Raw genomic sequence first — 21,225 nt, 5'->3', positions numbered from 1 at the left:
TGAAGTTGATGGTACAAATGCATTGATCTATGACACATTTGGTACTAGTGCTACTATTGTTGATGTTGCTACTACTAATAATGATGATGATTATAATGAGGCTAAAAATGACATCATCCATGATATACTTCTACTTTAGAAGGAAAACATTGCCATTTACAAAGGATCCCAGTCAACTCTTCTCTTTTTTGTATTGTTGTTGGTGAATTTGAAGGTTACAAAGGTTCATCCAACACAACAATGTCACGTATGTTAAGATTTGTCATATACATCATTAAATTCTATAAAAGGTGAAACATGTACCATTAAGATTTTTTATACTAAGTACTTGTATTTTTTCTTATAGATTGATAGGTGACTTTTTCTTACCACCATAAAATGTTCTCCCTCAGTCATACTAAGAATTATGTGCCACTATGAAACATATTGGAATAGAGTATGAAGAAATAGAGGTCTATCCTAAAGATCATGTTATTTGTCATAATGAATATGAAAATGAAATAGAATTATCCAAATTCCATATGAGTAGATATTGAGATGATCAAGTGACAAAAGGGTGCCTCGCAAGGTTCTTTGTTACATCCCCATTATTTCACCTCTTAAAAGATTATTGAGGTGTAGTAGCTTGGTATAATTTATGGATTACCATGCACACAATAGAGGTTGAGATGACATTATTTGAATTCCTGGGGATGGCTCAAAATTTGTGGACATAGAGGGAAAGTTCCCACACTTTAAAGAAGGACCTCAAAATCTCAAGCTTTCTTTTGCAACTAATGGTTTCAATCCATTTGGAGAGATGAGATCTATTTACTCAATGTAGCCTATTTTCACTATATATGCCAAGTACACAATCTATGTCGAGTGATCCAGGAACATTCATGTGCTGAGAAATACAAGATATAACAAGTACCAAGCAAACATAGATATAACAAGTGCTGAGGAAATCAGGATATAATAGGTGATGAGAAAACTAGAAATGTAGTAGATGTTGAGCAATCTAGAAATAGTATCTGCTAAGTATCAGGAATACAATATGTACCAAGTAACTCAGGATAAACATAAGAGTTTGTGCCATTACAAACTAAGATGTAAAAAAAAAATTGCATGACTCACAAAAGCATAAGAAGATAAGATCAAATCCTTGCAATTACCTAGGAAATCAACATGCAGCCAATCAAAAAATTGGAGATAGCATGCAACCAATAGGTGAAAACAAAGGATTTCAGCATGAATTTCAAGTCTGTGAATGCATAGTAAACCCTAAGTCCACAATATTTTTCTAAGGAGACCATGACACCATATTGAACTTGTTGAAGAAGTTGTTGAGATTGTGAAGACAAAATTTGAGAAGGTTATTGATGGAGTTATCAAATTGTAGAATAGAGCAATTAATAAAGGTGTCAAAGGACTTAGTGAAATGGATTGAAAATATACATCTAATTCATCAGAACAAAGCAGGGGATACATTTAGAGATCAAATCAAGCAAGGATTAGAATGAGAAGAGAAAATATAGTACCTAAATCCAGCAATTTGTGATTGCATTCAATCAAGTCAAATGTTCTAATACTCTCTCACAATTGTATTAGAGGTTAAAATCATATGTTGATAGGTTAGCTTAACAGCTAGGTAGGAGAACATTTGGAAAAGGTCATGAAAGTCCTATTGAATTAGGTGGGTTTAAAAACCTACTATAAATCCTTTATCAGGGTGGCACTTCATGTAAGAGTTTGTAAATCTTCTAACCAGGTCACTATTGACACAATGTAAAGCCTTTATTAGGGTGGACCTTTCACAGGGAAAACCATCAAAAGTGGTTGAACATTGATTGTTGTAGTGATATTTTTGGGTATCATCCCCACCCCGGTTTTAACTTCTTATTCATGGAGGGTTTTTGTGTTATCAATTCTGGTGTTACATGTTATTGCATGTGATTGATTTTATGTTCTTTTATATGTTTACATGCATGCAAAAAAAAATCCAGTTATATGTTTAAAGGATAAAAAAAGGGGTTAAAAAAGTGTTGTACTTCTAATTCACTATATAAAAAATAACAACTGAAAATGGCATATATAGTGAAAATGGGCTACATGTATGAAATAACAACTGAATCCCATGCACTTCAAACAACTTTCAAGTTCTTTTATATTCAAGATTTTAGAATCTTGAATCTTCAAGCTCAGTGTGTGCAAAGTGTATTCATTTCCTTTGACCCTTCAAGGTCCAGTCTATCATGATCAATTGGCAACTTAGAAACAATCTTCCACTCCATGAGTTCATTCATTAAGAATTCTCATAGATCATGTTTATCAATCATTAACTATGCAGATGAGAAAATCCATTTAGAGGGCTCTTAATGAGTTATTATTTTTGGCATTTTAGGTCTTGAGTAATCTTTTGAATCCTACTTCACAAAGCTTGCATGTTTCCATTTAATTCTTCCATGAAGCAATTTGTATAAGTACTAGATAGCCATTTTGGAGGGCATATCCCTATTGTCAGAGTATCCTTCTCAGACATTGTGGAATATTTCATTCTTAACAACATCATTCTTTTTTTGTTTTCATTGTATACCTTGACCATGCTTAGATTATGTGGCCAAGGCATTGGTATCATTTCTTAGATTCTTTCCTTAGTTTGGTAACCTTTGTATTCCTCTTTTAAAAACATTGGAAACTCTCACACCAGATAGTAACCTTAGTAGTTTCTTGAAAATACCATTTTTTTGAATTGACAAGTTTGAACTATCCCTTGTTATAGTTGTCAACCTTAATTTAAAAACACCAAGATAGTTAATCTTTAAATCTGCAGTGTTGAGAACTATTGATCTACAATTCTGAATTCATGACTATAAGTCCTTTACGACTGAAAGTAACATCCATTCTCCAATTGGTATAAGAAAAAAAAACATCTAAACAGTTTGACAAAGAAATACTTCTCCCTAAAAGTCAAAACCACTAGGAGTTGTTTATGAAATGCATCAAGAATGAGTTTTTGATTGCACATAACCCCTGGACTGGCATGACTAAAAGAGAAAAGAAGCAAACAAAAATGAAAACCAAAGAAAAAGACTCAACTCAAAGAAAATTAACATCTAACTAGAAAGACTAAAAACACTAAGAAAAATAAAAACAAAAACTTATATATAGAAAACCATGGTTAATAAGAATGTGGGGTGGTTGTCAATAGATTTCTCATCATGTGTAGGAGTAATGAACCACCCCATATAGTCCTAAAAAGGTGCAGTTTTCTTTGTACTCAAAAAAATAAAATGAAAATTTTACCTCAAATTGCAAGCAAAAATCACACAAAATCAGATGTTGTGGTAACTCTCCATGAGCATGATTAATCCACAAACAAGTTCTCTTACCTGTAGCATCATATTCAAATTGATAATCATGAAACTAAGGGGCATAATGGGAAAATATTACCTAATCTTGCAAGTCCACCATCATAGTAGTAAACTCACATATTGTAATTTCTCCTTCTACTAGTCTTATCTCATGATGCACAACTCCAAGTAGACAAGGAAATATTAACATCTTTGATGTAATATAGCTATCAGAACAAGACCCAAAACATAGGACATTATTTTTATTGTCCTTATTATCACCATCATTAGCCTTAAACCATGAATTATCAACTTTAGGCTCTTTCAGACTAGAAAACTAATTCCTAAGCCTTCCTTTCGAATTACATGATTCATTAATGTCATTAATCAAGATGTTTCCTTCCTCATTTCCCAAAAAATAATGTTTAAAATCATATGTACCCTCCATTGCAATCTTCAAAGCTAATAAGAAATTAGAACAACTTACTTCTGAATGTAACTAAAATAGATGGATTCTACATGAATCAATTATTGCATTGTCTGATACATGTGTAGAATGCCCACATAATGAAATTTCCTTATTCAAGCTTGAAACCAAATTAAGCATTATATCAGTCTCTTCTAATGACATATCTTTTTTTGAGGGAGGTATCTTATCATTATCCAAAATGGAATCAATATCACAATAGGAAGTATTGGTATCTTCTTCTTGATGACTTAACTTATTCAAAAAGATCATCAACCTTGGGATCTTCTACTTTTTCATCATTTTTTGCAACTTTGAGAACTTTTGCAATCCTTTGAGTTTTGGAACTTCAAAAAATTTTGCATCCTCAAAATTTCTTGGGATATCCACAATTATTAGTGTAATGTTGGTTGGAGCCTCATAATTAATTGGAGTATTATAGACTTGCATGTTTGGAGGAGTAAGATTTAACCATAGAGAGATATCATCCATTCAAGATTTCTCTATACTTTTAAAGCTTTGTGTGTTCATATTATTTTTGCATAAAAAAAAGTGTCCTAGAGGGTCCATGCTATTTCTCTTGATTGAATGGGAACACAAACTCCTCTTGATCATCTTCATCATTTTTTCCTCCTACAAATTTATCATATGATTCAAATAACATTGCATTAAACTACAAAGGTTGTTCCTCCAAGATTTGGGGAGGATGATCCAAACCATAACTGTACCTATATCCATTTTCACTTGGACTCATTCCTATAATATTGTTCATGTAAATAATTAATTTTTATTACACTTTACTTAAGTTTACTTGGGATAATGCATTTTTATATTAGTTTCCATGTAGACACTTAGGAATACGCATAGACATATGAATTATCTTGTTGACAACACAAGAGTTAGTAACTTATTTGAGCACATGGTGTCTACAACATCTCCTTATGAGATACACCTATGTAAACTTATCCTCTCATCATTTCACAAACTCTTATGCTCAATGGAGGATAATCCACTCTTGGTGGACTTGTACTTAGTTGTGATGTTTATCTCTTTGCTGACTCCTAGTCATTCTTGTTGGCTTTATATACAAGACACTTCTATTATGTATTCATCTCATATCCAATCATCTGATATCAATTCTCATTTGGTCATCATTAGTCTCTCTTATGCTATCTATGGAGCTTCTTGATCTTGGTGTTGAATTATTATCTTAGATAAATTCTTACATGGTATCAGAGCCATAGGAGTTTCATCGTATAGCCATTGGAGAGATTTTTTTTTGCAGGTCAAGATTGGAGCTTGGTGGTACAAATCAAATATTGGCATCATAATCAAAAGGTCAAAAAACCCCTAAATCAATTTTTTTTTCATCAAAATGGGACATCTAAAGTGAAATCTAGAGTCATTTGATTTTTTGAGGTGCAACGGTAAAAAATTAGGAAAAATAATTTTACAGAGGTGATTTTCAAATAGTGATATCTCGCTCATACAAACTCCTTTTTTGAGCAATTTCTTTTTTTTGTTTTGGGGTAGAATTTTGTGATCTACACATTGGTGTAGGATGTTTGGATCACTATTTCTAAATTTTTCTTCTAATCATAAATCCCAAATTTTGAAACTTCAAAGGCTTAGTTCAGGCTCATATGGACACATATTTAGGTACTATTTTTTATTGAAAGTGCATGATTTTTTGACTACTTTCTAGATCTAGTATCAGTTTGGAGTAATTCTAAGTAGACATAGTACTTTAAAATTTTGGTCACATTTTGGCCTATTGGCACTTCTAATTAATTAGATCCTTAAGAGGTCTTGTGTCTTATCTTGTTGAGTATGATATACCTTCATATTTTTTGTTGTAACCAGAAAAATCAAAAGTCCACTTAGGCCCTAAATTAGCAAGTGGCCATTGTAATCGCACTAAATATAAAGTGCCAAATCATGCATTATTGGGGCTTCTTTGATTTTTTTTGCATTTTGGGGGTGAATACATTATTTGATCTCATGGAGTCATCTCAAAAGTTTCATAAGATTCAAATTGACAAAAAGGAACTATTAGAAATGGAGTGCATTGATGATTGATCATCTAAGTGAACATAAGAAAGTGTTTCCTTATCTATATTTGAAGATATTTCCACCTAATACTAATTGGGGATATCTTTCTCTTCTTCTTCACTTTATGTAGAATAGTATGAGTAAGGAATATTTTTCTCCTCTTAGTAAGGCAAGTAGTCCTCATGATGTTTGGATGTGCCATTGCATATTATTTTGAGATCCATGAGTCCCACCATTATCAGAGGACATTCTCCCTCCAGTCACTCTAGATGTGGTACCTACAACTATAGTTGAGATTATACCTCTTGATGCTCCTATTTCTTCTACCAATCTAGTTTTAGCTAAATATGCTCCTGATTTAGTGCTATAGGAAACACCATGTCTTCGTATTTTAGCTTCATGGGATGACTTCCTTCTAGACATTGTAGTGTTGTTTTTGGAGTCTTGCATTGAAAATTTGGGAGGCATTATTGATGAAATCCATCTTCACTTTTTTGAGGATAATTATTCTTCACTTGTTGCAAGGGAACATTCTTACCCTCAAACTTGATCTTTCTTTTGAGACTGACATGATTGTGGAAACTTCTTTTTAGTAGTTGGAGGAGAAATCTTTTACTTCAAAGGAGACATATTAGTCATTGAAGATTGTATGAACCAGTTTCCTCAAACATCATATCTTTTGAGGATTCTTCCTACTAGTTGGGGAGCATCCTCTACTACACATATGCAACCACTTCTTCCTACAAGGAGGAACATCATTTAGTTTTCATGGTGCAACTTCCTTAGTCATCTAGGAGCTTCTTTCATGGTTGTGCATTCATCATCCAAGGGAGGCTATAGTGCTTCTCTTCCCATATCTTCCTATAAGGATGATTCCTTGTCTTTGGAGTTTGATTCACTTTCATACATGGACATGTTATCTTGTTTGCCATCTTCTTTTGGGCATCCACCAGATTGGCTTGTGGTATCTACATTCATCAATGAGTTGTCAACATATGAGAAAAATTTAGAGGTAGCATCTTCAACATACTCCATATGGATTCATCATCCATCTTCATATCCACAATGGAAGTATACTTGCAACTATGCTTTGTGTATATTCTTCCTAAAGAGGGAAATGTCATTTGTAGGCATTGGATACCTTTTTGTCTTCATGACACCTTGCAGGAGATTATTCAATATGGGGGAATACCATCATGTACTTTTTCATTTGGGTAATTGTATATGCATGATGTATGTCATATTGTGGCCTCTTGATTACTCCATCCTTGCATCCATCTTGTATTTCTTCATCTCTCTTTTTGGAGGCAATTTTTCCATGATGTTTTTAGAGAGATTGCATTACATTACATCATATAGTATGCAAAGCATTGCATTTGTACATGGGTACAAGTAACATGGCCCAATATCTAGGACCCACATTGCATCTTGCATTTAGCTTTATGAGCTTAACTGCATTCCCCCAAGTTGTACTTAAGGGGGGGTATCAGTGTAAATAATTTATTATTATTACACTTTTCTTAAGTTTACTTAGAATAATGCATTTTTATATTAGTTTTCATGTAGACACTTAGGCAGATACATAGACATGAGTTATATTGTTGACAACATAGGATTTAGCAACTTATTTGAGCACATGGTATCTACAACATCTTGTTATGAGATACACCTATGTAAACTTATCCTCTCATTATCACACAAACTCATGTGCTCAATGGACGATAATCCACTCTTGGTGGACATGTGCTTAGTTGTGATGTTTATCTCTTTGTTGACTCCAAATCATTCTAGTTCCTTTATATACAAGGCACTTCTAGTGCATATTAATCTCATATCCAATCATCTAATATCCCTTCTCATTTGATCATCGTTAGTCTCTTTTGTGCTATCTAATGAACTTCTTGATCTTGGTGTTGAATTATTGTCTTAGGAAAATTCTTACAAATACCATTATTCTCATTATTGATGTTACTATAAAGGCAAAAATTTCTACTCTGATTTTGATATAAAAAAATTGGCAACAAGTTGTCTTGGATGATTGCCTTGGTTTCTTGAAGGATTCAACTTTATTTTGATGAGTTCATTGGATAAAAGAGACATCATCTCCTTAATGGCCTTAACCTCACTATCCATATTGTTCTTGAGTTGAGCAAGTGGAGAAGTCTTTTTCTCAAATAATATAGCCTTTAGGGGATCATACCCTAAATATGTAATTCTTGGCATTGGAGCAGTAGTAACCTGCTTTGTGAATGTAACAACTCCTTGAAGACCTTTTCAAAGGTATCAATATCTCTAGCTGGGAGTTTTCTTAGAAAAATAGAAGTTAATGAATCTAGTATACCCAAATAGATTTGGAAAATAGCCTCCTATGGTATAACGTAAGGAAATTCCATTCTTTGATATATCCTATAGAAATGATGATTGAACTATGAAATAGTCTTGTGGGGATCCCTCTTAATTGAGATGAACTAATGATGTAGGATAGTTGGATCAATATAGATCTCGAATTATTCCTAAAACTTGCTCTCAAAATAGTTCCAATTTTGTATTGATGTTGGTGATAGATTGAGGGACCAATTGAATGTCATTTCCCTCAAAGTGTAAGGAAAAAGGTAGCATATCATGTCCATATGCTGAATTTCATTTGATTATAGATCTCTTTGAAATCGTTAGTATGATCTAATGTTGTTTGTGATTCTCCATGGATGAAGCATGGGAAAATAATTTTAGGAATTTTATTTTAGTCATGTAATGGACTAGTTAGGTTCATAGGTGAAATTTAGGTATTGAAAAAAGACATGGTGCATAATGATGGGAAAGTGAGAAGTAGAATGTAGAGTTGATGATAAAGATGGATTTTTTAATGGAAGGGGTATAATTCTAGGAAATCTTTTGTCACTATGAGGCTTATGAAAATGGATGAGTTCTAAGAACTCTAGCTAACTATCTAAAGATTTTAAAGCTCATTGAAATAGCAATGATGGATCAAGATCTTCTAGCTTATGTCAATTCATGAAAAAGTGCTCCCCTACAAAAGCACACTTTCTCAAAATAATGTACCTATGCATGTTCAACACCTTGTGCACCTAGCGCACAAAGCACACCTCGTGTACCTTTGAAATTATTATTTTAAAAAAAAAAATTGTAGAATTTTCATACAAGAACATGGAATTTTTAGCTAGCCAAATTGTTTGCATGCCCTCCTTCTAGCACCACTTTTGTTGAGTTCGCATTTTGCATGATGCTTAACAACAAGAATCCTTTCAAACTCCTCTCTTGAAAAGCTAATCTGGAATCAATGCCAAGCTTTCGAATGATCTTGTGACCCATTGAAATCCACTTTGTTGAAGATAAATGTGTCTGTTCATACAAAGGCCTTTGTTGGTTTGGACCAATTTCTAATAAGATGTTCAATCTAATTGTTGTTTCAAAATAACCACAAAAGATATATGTTTTTGGTATTTTCTATTTTTTAAATGAATATAATATAAAAATTCAACTATATGAATTCCTAATTTAACTAAGGATTAGTATAGAAAATAATAAAGATAAAGTAACGAGAGATGAAAGAAAATAGCATGAAAGGGAAATTTCTAATAGACATAGACCACAAAAATAACACATTTGTGAGTTAAATCATTGAAAAGATTATGTAGGAAACCAATGAAAGTAGGAGCAACACTTCCTAAAATCTGTTGATGCAAATAGTAAATGGAAACTTAGTAAAAACCAGAATATATTTCACTTCTTATTAAATTGCAAGGCCATAGAAAGTACACTCATGTGAGACAAGACACTATGTAGGAATAACAGGGTGATTTATTCTTCAACTTCATATGTCATGGGAATTCATCAACATGTGGCAAATACCAGAACTAAAATATCACACAATCAAATTAACATAACAAAACTATTGGCTTCATTATTATCATGAATAAGAATCAACAAAAAAAAACACTCCAACAAGAATAAATATAGTCAGAATGATAGCACCATTATCATATATTATTGCATCAAAATAATGGCTTGGAATACATCTTACATTCCTAAATTTATAAGAAATCATATCCTCAATTTATGTTGAGAGTGAGAGATCTCTTCATGTAAAACTATGCTTAAAACTAATAAAATAAATCTAATTATGTACAAACTAACTCTCTAAATGGTGCTAAGTAGGAATCCACCCTTTTTTATATCAATTAATGAGTTCATGACCCTTTACATGTCATTAAAAAAAAGAGAAAAAAAGTAGTAGATAAGAAGAAGGAAGCTTTAAGAGGATCTGGGAGTTACTAGAAGCTCTAAAAATGGAAGCTCAGCCTTCTCTAAATGTTTCTAGGAGTTAAACTACCATCAAAATGTATTTTTGGTGCATGGAAAGCTCTAAATTTGGAACTAGCAGTTAACTATCGGTGCACCTTTGACTTCTTCAAAATTTCTAGCAAACCTTGCGCACCTTGGTGAAATTTTTGCAAGGTTCTTAATTCACTAAAAAATCAAAGTTCTCAATTTTTAAAATGGTTGTTGGGTTTATCTTAGAAAAAGTTTGGGAGAACTCCTATGTCTTATTTTTTCCCTTTTTGATTATTTATACCCTCTTTATAGCCCAACATTTTCATAGACTTGAACTCCTTCTTCTATCTAAACTCCCAAAGTACATATGTTGAATCTTATCATTAATAGTTTCATAAGATGGGGAACTTGTTCTAGTTCATGTGTCAAACCTCTGTATCTTTGATATTTAGTGTAAATTCATGAATCAACACTTACATGTGACTCCTTTGAAGGTGAAAGTTACTAGCTTTGGTGAGATCTCTACTGCTATTGATAATGAAGATGTTATGATGATCTATGAACTTTTGCATTATGCAACACACCCTCATGTCATGTACACTTCATGCACTATAAAGTCTATTCTTTGATTTTTTCTTCTTCTCTCTAGCTGCCTAATCCTTCCTAGTCAGAAACTAGGTAATCTAGATTATCCAAAATAATCAAATCTTTGAAACTTTTTCATATCATTTTTTACAAGCTTTTCTAGGCCCTTTTTAACTAGCTTTTGCAAAGGTCTTTTGCTCAAAATTTGAATTTGAAACTTTCATTGATCTATAAAACTAGGTAGTCAAAGGCTCACTATTTTAGGGATTGAAATTAGATTTTTAGTTCTTTCCAATGATGTAAATACTTTTGAATTTCAAGCTCTAGGTCAAAATTTATGACCCTAACAAGTTAAAAATCCCTTTCTATCTACACAAAAAGAAAAATATTATTTTGAAGAGTAAAACACCTAACCCAACATAAACCCTAACTCATAAAAAATCTAGCCCAAATGCTCCAAAATAGTGAAAAAACAAGTTAATCCCCTTTTACCCCAGATATGTACAATAGCACACTTATTGCACCTTGGCAAGTGCACTAGGTGTGTTGAAAGATCATTTTAATGCCATTTTAGTGTAGTTGCACATGTACCCATGTGCACACCTAGGTGAGTTGCACACATGCATGCGGTAAGTGCAAATGGGGAGGGGACTTAAGTCCATGCTTTCTTTGAAAAGAGTGTGCACATGCACACCTTGATGGTATGCATATTTTCACACCCTTAACATTTCCTTAAGGTTTTTGAAAGGTGCCCATGTGCATGCATTTCCTTAGGTAATTTAGTTTTGGACCCAATGCACACCCTTTGGAGCTATGCACATTCACATGTGCATAGGTGCACATCTCTGAAGGAAGATAAGTGTCCACTTGTGTAAGTGCACATTTATGCATTGAAAAACTTAAAATATGTCATTTTTTCTCAGTTCTGACACCTCATACTTGTTCGGTGAGAGACTACAACTTGATCTAGACTCAGGAAGATTTTCAAAATGACCCAAGCATTGGACTAGGGGTCTAGAAGACTAAAAATTTACCAGGGGCTCTCCATTTCTAAGATAAATGGGATGTGCAATGTGGAACCACAACAAATGGCCCTAGGAAAAGGGAAGAAATGATAAAGACATTTCTTCATCAACAAGCATTCTTTTAACATGTCTCAAATGAAAAATAAATCCCAAGCATTTCAAATTATTTGATGGTCAAAATTTTAGAATTTTTAATCTTGAAGCTTAGTGTATTCATTTTCTTTGATGCTTCAAGATATGGTATATCGTCATATTCTAGAAACTTAGAAACAATCTTCCACTCCACTATTTCATTCATCAAGAATTCTCATAGATCATGTGTATCAATCTCTATCTTACTAGATGAGAGAATTTTTTTGAGGGCTCTTAATGGGTTATCATTTTTGGCATTTCAAGTCCTAAGTAATCTTTTCAATCCTTCTTCATAGAGATCACATGTTTCCATTTGATTATTCCATGATGCAATTTGTATAAGTACTCAATAGCCATTTTGGAGGCCATATCCCTATTGTTGGAGTATTTTTCTCAAACCTTTTGAAAAATTTTATTCTTAACACCATAATTCCTTTTTTATTTCATTTTGTACCTTGATCATTCTTAGACTATATAGCTAGGGCATTGGTGTCATTTCTTGAATTCTTTCCTTAGTTTGATAACCTTTGCATTCTTCTTTTAAGAACTTTTGGAAACTTTGATGCCAAATAGTGACCTTAGAAATTCATTGAAAATACCTTTTGTCTAAACTAGCAAGTTTGAACTATTCCTTGTTATTGTTAACCTTTATTTGAAAACACCAAGATAGTCGATCATTAAATCTACCAATTTTGAGAACTATTGATCTATGATTCTAAATTGAAGACTATAGGTCATTTATGACTGAAAGTAATACCTATTCTCCAATTGGTATAAGAAAGAAATCATTTGAATTCCTTGACAAAGAAATACTTCTCCCTAAAAGTTAAAAGAACAAAGAGTGTTATGAAACATGTCAAGAATGAGTCTTGATTGTACCTAACCCCCAAACTAACATGACTAAAAAAGAAAAAGAAAGCAAATAGAAATGAAACCCAAACAAAAAGACTTGACTCAAAGAAAACTAACACCCAACTAGAAAGACTAAAAAGTCTAAGAAAAACAAATACAAAATATTATATACAGAAAACCTTGAATAATAAGAATGTGGGGTGGTTGTTTGTAGATTTCTCATTATGTGCAATAGTAATGAACCACACTATATAGTCCTAGAGAAAGCTGACTTGTTTTTGTACTCAAAAAAATTAAATTTGGACAATCTTGGTTAAAATTCAAGGTACAAATCACACAAAATTAGAAGTTGTGGTGACTCTCCATGAGTGTGATCAATCCACAAACAAGTTCTCTTACCTTTAGCATCATATTCAAATTTAAAAGTATCAAACTAAGAGGGATAATGGGAAAATATCACTTGATCTAGTGAGTCCCCCATCATGGGGATACACTCACATATTGTAATTTCTCTTTCTGGTGGTCTTATCTCATGGTACAAAACTCCACACGGACAAGAAAACATTAGCATCATTTATGAATATAGCCATTAGTACAAGACCCAAAAGATATAAAATTATTTTTATGGTCATTATTATCACCATCATTAGCCTTAAACCATGAATTTTCACCTTTAGGTTCCTTTGGACTAGAAAATTCATTCATAAGCCTTCCTTTCAAATTATAGGATTCATTAATGTCATTAATCAAAATGTTTCCTCCTCATGTCCCAAAGAAGTATGTTAAAAATTATGGATGGATTCTACATTACTTGGTTATTGTATAATCTAATACATGTGTAGAACATCCACATAATGACATTTCCTTGGTCAAGCTTAAAACCAAATTAAGCATTCTATCCATCTCTTCTAATGATATATCTTGTTTTGAGGGAGGTATCTTATCATTATCCAATGGGGAATCAATATCATAGTAGGAAGCATTGGTTGCTTCCTCTTGATGACTTGTTGATTCAAAAATCTCACCAACCTTGGGATCTTTTACATTTTCATCATTTTTTTATACTTCAAGAAATTTTACAACTCCATGGAGTTTTCGAACTTGAAATTTTTCTACATCTTCAAAATTTATTAGGATATCCACATTTATCAGGGTAATGTTTGTTGGAGCCTCATTATGAATTGGAGTATTATAGACCTACATGTCTAGAGGAGTAGGATGTAACCATAGAGAGACATCATCCATTAGAGATTCCTCTCTACCTTTTAAACTTTGTGTGTTACTATTATTTCTACAATAAAAAAGTATCTTAGAAGGTCCATGCTCTTTCTCTTCATTGAATGGGAACATAAACTCCTCTTGATCATCTTAATCATTTTTTCCTCCTACAGATTTATCATATGATTCAAACACCATTGCACTAAATTGCAAAGGTTGTTCCTCCATGATTTGGGGAGGATGATCTAAAACATAATTGTACCCATATCCATTTTTACTTGGAATCATGCCTGTAATACCATTATTCTCATTATTTATGTTACTCTAAAGGCCAAAATGTCTACTCTGATTTTGAGAATAATTATTTTGGGAAGCAAGTTGTCTTGGATGATTGCTTTGGTTTCTTGAGGAATTCAACTTTATTTTGATGAATTCATTGGATAAGAGATACATCATCTCCTTGATGGCCTTAACCTCATGAGCCATATTGTTCTCTAGTTTAGCAAGTGGAGAAGTCTTTTGCTCAAAGAATACAATCTTTAGGGTCTCATACCCTAAATATGTAATTGTTGGCAATGGAGCAATAGAAACCTACTTCATGAATATAACAACCTCTTTGAAGACCTTTTTAGTGGCATCAATTGTTAGAAATAGGAAATACTGAGAGGAGCAGTGAATTAGTACTCTAAAAAAATTTGTTACCAAATGGATATTATTTATTGTTAGCCTCAAAATGGTTTTTGACACTTGAGTGCCAACACACTTAACCACTTTCTACATTGGAGCCAAGTACACCATGTATGCTGAGCCACAACATGAGCCAAGTCAGGAAAGCCTTCAGGTGCCAAGTGAAGATTAGGTGTCGAGTGAAGATCAAGTGCCGAGTGATCTTCAAGTGCCAAGCAGCCTTTACGTGCCAAGCATGATACAAGTGCTGAGTGGTATTTGAGTGTCGAGTCATATACAATGCTGAGCAATACAAAAATACAATAGGAGCCGAGTAAGCCAGTTTGTTACATGTGCAGAGCATCTAGAATTAGTAAGTGCCAAGCAACACAGTATGCACATATGAGTTTGTAACTTTACAAATGCAGATGTAAACCATTTTCATGGCTGACATATGACAAATCTCGAAGGATTAAAAAGATAAGAATGAATCTTTTGTCTTTCCTATGCAATCTACATGCAGCCAATAAGAAAAATGGAGAAGGCATGCAACCAATAGTAAATGTGAAAGGAATGATTGGGAAATAGAGATTCAATATGGATCGTAGATCCATGTCTAACCCTAAGTTTTTGAATGTCTTTATAAGGAAGACGAAATCTCATTTAATCATATAGATGGATGGAGTAAATGAAATCACAAGTGGAGTTCTGAGTGAAGAGTAAAAAGACGTAGATGAAGATATCAGCAGTTAAATATTCAGTTAATCAAGAACAAAGTAGGTGACACAAATGAGTATCAAATCTCAAAGGATCAAGGTAAGAAGAAAGAAGATCAAGTGCCTGTATTCAGCAATCAAGGATTGTAAGCTATCAGGTTTATCATACCTAATACTCTTTAGCCATTTTATTAGAAAGGAAATCCTATGATGATAGGTTAGCTTAATAGCTATCTTGTAGATCCTTTAAATAGGTGATTAAATCCTTTGACAGGGTAACACTTCATGTAAAGTGTTTACAAATCCTTTAATTAGGTCACTATTGATACAGTATAAAGCCTTTAATAGGGAAGACCATCAGAAGTGGTCAAACATTATTACTGCAGTGATTTTGTGGGTATCATCCCCACCCCAGTTTTACCTTCTTATTCCTGGAGGGTTTCTAGGTTACCAAAATCTCAAGTGTTATGTGGTGATGCATATTTATTTCTCATGATTGCTTAATGTTTATATGCATGCATGTCCATTTCAAAGATATATTATTAAGGATTAAAAAAATAGGTCAAAGGCTAGTACTTCTGATTCACCCCCCCCGCCTTCCCCCTTCTAAAAAGCATTCTTTCCATTAAGATATTTCAACAATTGGTATCAGAGCCACTTTCTCTCAAAAAGGAGCCTAACAGTTTAGAGGAAAAGATCTAAAGATGGAAGTTTTCAAACTTGGCAAGATCATTGAGAACCAGGTGATAGATGTGCATCTTGTTCTATAAAAGGTAGAGGAAGCTAGAGTGGAATTAAGAAAATCATTGAAAAGAAGAAAGGAGATAGCCATAGGTAAAAATGATATACACTACAAGGAGATTGATGCCACACAAGTGTTTGCCAATGGAGACACTAAAGAGTTTGATGCAGCAATAGCAGAATTGATGGAGAAAAATAAAGCTCAAGAAAATAAGATAAGATCTCTCAAGATGGAACATGAATCACAGGCCATAATGTTATCTGAAATCACTCGACAAAAGAAAAGAGCAGTTGAGGAAAGAGTCATGATGGAAGATGACAAAAGGAATCTTGCAAACAAACTAGAAGAAAAATGTACTAAATTAACAAGGATCTCAAACATGCAGATGGATACACTAGCTCAAATGATGAACCTTCATCATGAACTTAACATGAAAGATATTGAGATCTCTTCTTTGAAGATGTAGAATGAACAACTGTAGAATGAATTGAACAGAGAAAAAGAGGTAGTAGAGAATCTCAACAAATCAAGTGAAGCCATCAAGTACTTTGAATAGTTGATGAAATTTCTGAGATCAGCCCATGATACATCAGGACTTGGATACAATAGCACTAAAATTGGAGAATCATCAAAGAGTGTTGAGCAAAGAAGTGACAAAGGTAAGGATTCTAAACCTACTTGTCATTACTATAAGAAAAAGGGGCATACTGCTAATGTTTGTAGGAGTAGAAGAATCAATCAACCTAACACACCCAAAAATAAGAGTTATTGTCACAAGTGCAACATGCAAGGACATATGACACAAGATTTGATGGACATTGTCATAATTGTAAGAAGTATGGACATAGAGCATTTGAATGCAGATCAAAGCCTATGTGGACATCAAACCAACCAACAAAAACAAAAGAAAATGAAATTCAGTACCATTGGGACTACAACACCAGGTATAGCTATCATTATTGTCAGGAATATGGATATATACCCCAGAATTGCATAAGAACACATTTTAGAGGGAATTATAGTAGGTGGCTAAGCCAAAACCACATGTTTCAATTGCCTGAAAACTAGTTATATCAGCAGAAACTATCCTACAAGGTCAAAAGCACCAAAAATTGAATCAAACAAGGGCAAAGAAAAGATTGATATGGAACACATTAGAAAAGACATGAAGAAGACATGGCAGAAAAAGAATGAATCAAGTACATCCAATGAAAGGGTCACTTCACCCACAAGGTCAAGTGATCATTTCTCATCCAATTAAATCTCAAGATGAGTCTATGGGGTTGATACATATAAGGAAGTATCATACATTGTCCCTAAACAATGAAGAAACAATGCAAAGTATAAATCTGCATAAAAGAAGATGCCAAATCAAAAAAATTTAAATGGTGATGCTGAGCAGTCTTTGGATGCCAAGTTCCTAACAAGTGAACAAGTTGATGACTAATGCCAAGTTGAGTAACTCCTATGGAAGCCGAGTAAAATGCAAATGTAGTGCAAGCTGAGTTTGTAGTTGAGCATTTAATGCAATGGAAATAGGGTATATTATCATGATTTCAATCATTTTTCATCATTGTGATCAAGAAGTAAAGAAGATAAAGAGCACAAAGTGACTTCACAGTAGGGAATCTAGCATTTCAAGTAGGTTGCAACCTCTTACAACATATTTTCATCAATCTTGAGGTATTTCATTCAAGTGTCGAGCTACGTAGAGTTTGAAAGCTTGTTTACATTTTAAAACCCTAGCTTAGTAAACAATGGCATCTGGGTCTAGAACCACTAAGGGGAAGGAAAGTCATGAAATACAATTGGTCAGTAATGAAGTCAAACAACTTGAATTCAAGCCCATTCTAGAATTCGCCTACAAAAATGACCTTGTTGGCACATTATCCATTATTCCATCCAAAGTAGTTATGGTGCAGGATGTAGGGAAGTGTTACAAATGTAAAATTGGTGCCATAGGTGATCTTGAAATTTTCCAAGCCTATGAAAAACTGTTTGAGAATAAAATTTTGAAGGATGAATACAAGATAGTTGAGAGAAAGGGTTTGACTAATGCCCTAGTTTATGCTACAGTATTCAACATTGAATGGATACGGATTATTCTAAGCAAAACACACAATGGATTTTTTTGTTGGAAAAAGGTCCAGTCAAGATTACTAAAAGAATAGTTCATAGGGTTATGGGTTTCCCAATCCTAGATCAAACAAAGACCCTACGCAGTGATTCCAAAGAAATCATTGAAAGAAATACAAGGGCAAAATGGAATAAGAGAGGTATGACAATTGATACCATCACTGATCCTCTCCTAAATTTTACTGTGAGAATAATATCCCACAAATTCTATCAATCCAGTCGATTGAATAGTGTGCCATGCATAGATGTTGATGTAGCATTTAGACTAGTAAAGAAAGATCATTCATATGACTTATCAAAACTTATGTTGCAACAGATAAATGAAAACCTAGGAGCCATAAGGAGATCAAAAGGTGCACAGTGAAAATTTGGTTCAGTCCTCATGTGTATTTTCTTTAATGTTATGAAAGAGTTTCCTTCAAAAGGAAAGGTGAATTAGGACTCTAACAAAATCACAATGACACAAATAAATGAGTTCATCGATCAGATGGGTGATAACTTTGAAGCCCAAATGACAAGCTATTTTGAGGATTTCAAGAAATCCATGAAGCAAAGGGTAAGAATACTAGTTTCCTAGTTGACATTGATTCCACCTATATTCAAGCAGCAGTTCCAAGGGTGTGATGGCTAAGGCCATTTGATTATGAATTAAATGTGGATGAAGCATCTGCAACTATCGCTGCTTTGCTTGCAGAAAGAATAGACAAGTCTACCAAATCCAAGATTGAAATATAATTAAAAATTGCCTCTATAAATAAGAAGAAAGATAAAATGGTGAAGAAAATAAAGAAGAAATTTGGTAAAGGAATTGAGGCGGCAGAAGAAGAAGATAAAGGAGAAGATGAAGAAGATACTAATAATGAGGATGAACAAGAGCAAGGCCCAATGGAATTAACTCAAGGTCTAGGTGAAGACAAGGAGGAGGGTGCTGACGAAGAAGAAGCCAAGGAAGAACCAATCCAGGCCAAGCCAAAGAAGAGAAAGGAAAATGATCAGCCTCCAGCTCAGCCTAAACCAAAGAAAACTTCCATGCCATCACCCCAAAAGCCAACAATCAGAGCTACAACAAGGGCCTCTACTCAAAAGGCTAAAGAGGAAGCTACAAAGAAGAAACCAATCAAGAAGACACAAGAAGAGCGAAGGAAAAGAAGAAAATATGTAGCTCAACCTGATACTGATGAAGAAGATCAATCTAAAAAGGTAAGCCATTTTTCAGTTGATACATTATGTAAAAAGATTGGAAATGGAGACTTAAGAAACATAAATAAAGTTGATTTAATTAAGTTCACTAAAGAAGAACAGAATAGAATAGAAGAATTAGTTTATGGAATGATGGCACAGTTCAAGTATACTCCTCTTGAACTAGATGGACGATTACCATATGAACTATCAAAAATTGTAGAAGACAGATGGCATTTTTGTTTGAAAATGGAGAAGGAGATGAGAGAATCAACCCTAGCAAGCATACTGCCTGATTTGACAAAGGAGAAAATAGAGAAAGTAGTCGAAAGGCATAATACTAGGTTTACACCGAAGTACAGGGCATTTTTCATTCTCCAAAACAAAATGGAAGAAATTGTACAAAGAACAATAAAATCATGGAAGAACTTGTACAAAAAGATTGAAGATTTTCTTGAAGAAGAATACAAGGAAGAAGCTACTACTCCACCTGAAGAAAGAAGGAAAATGAAAGAAGAGAAGATAGTAGTAGACCAAGGAAAAGAAGAAAAGAAGGAAGAAGAAAAGAAACAAGAAGAAGAAAACAAAGAAAAAGAGGAGGAGACACAAAAGCCAAATGAAATGGCAATAGTTGAGCAAGAGCAGCAACAAGACCAGAGTGTACAAGACACACAATTGCCACCCTTTAGCCCTCGTCATGTACCCATCACACCTATAGAAACTGTAATAGTACAAGATGTTCCTGACACTTCTGCTCAGAACATCAATCCATTAACTGCAGAGGATCTCAAAAGAATCCTTGACCAATCCATACAACAAGCAAGATTATGTACAAATCTAGTATTGGTCAGTGTGGATGAATTACAAAAACTAGTAGAAAAAACAATTAGAGATAAGGTGAAACCACAAGAACCACCTTCCATCATTTCTACAGCTATTGGTGGTCAACTTCAAGTGCCAACAATTGTTTCAATAGGCATAGTTGACACAACAGTTCAGAAACTATGTACAGTAGGAGAAAAAGCAATAGAACAAATAGGATAGACTATTACATCTGATCCTACAACACAAACTCAAGGTGCACTTCCTTAGATTACAATAATTGATCAAAGTAGACTAGAGGAGGAGAAAACAAAGGGAACCCCTAAAGAGTAGGAGGCAATACAAACATTGATAAATTTGCCTACCTTGGGAACTCCTTCACAAAAGCCATTACAAATATCAGCACTAGGATCTAGTTCTACCAAAGTTGCAAGGGTACTTCACTATGGAGACCTTGAAGTAGATGAGGAGATAGTCATACCAAGTTATGACTCAAAAATAATAAACATTGATCAAATTAATGAGGTGCATGAAGCATTAAATAAAAGAAAGAGGCAAGAGATACTTAGGAAGGAGTATCAACAAAAATAAACTTTACATGAAATTAAAGACATATTTATGGATGCCTTCAGTATTCAGTCACCAGATGAGTCCAAGCATATCATGGAAAAACTATCAGATATTGTTGACCAGGTGAAAAATGCAAACCAAGAGACAAATGCAAAACTTATGGAATGTTTTGAAAGAAAATTTGCAAGAAAAGTTAATGAGAAGATATCTAGTGAAATAGCACTTTCACAGATTGAATTGGTAAAGGTCATAGACAAAGTGAAAAAGGTACTTGAGAATATATTCTCATTGTAGAAAAAATTGTGTGACTTTTCATACTTCACACAAGAGACCAGCCAAAAGATAATGAGCCTGGAGAGAAATTTGAATATTTGTAGCATGCAGCTACGAAAAGATCCAGCTCAAAGTGAGAAGCATTTTTCTCAAATGCTTCACACTC

This window comes from Cupressus sempervirens, chromosome 5, assembly GCF_028749045.1.
Source record: "Cupressus sempervirens isolate cs-2001-9-10 chromosome 5, ASM2874904v1, whole genome shotgun sequence".
Classification (NCBI taxonomy): Eukaryota; Viridiplantae; Streptophyta; class Pinopsida; order Cupressales; family Cupressaceae; genus Cupressus; species Cupressus sempervirens.
This window is presented reverse-complemented; position numbering follows the sequence as displayed.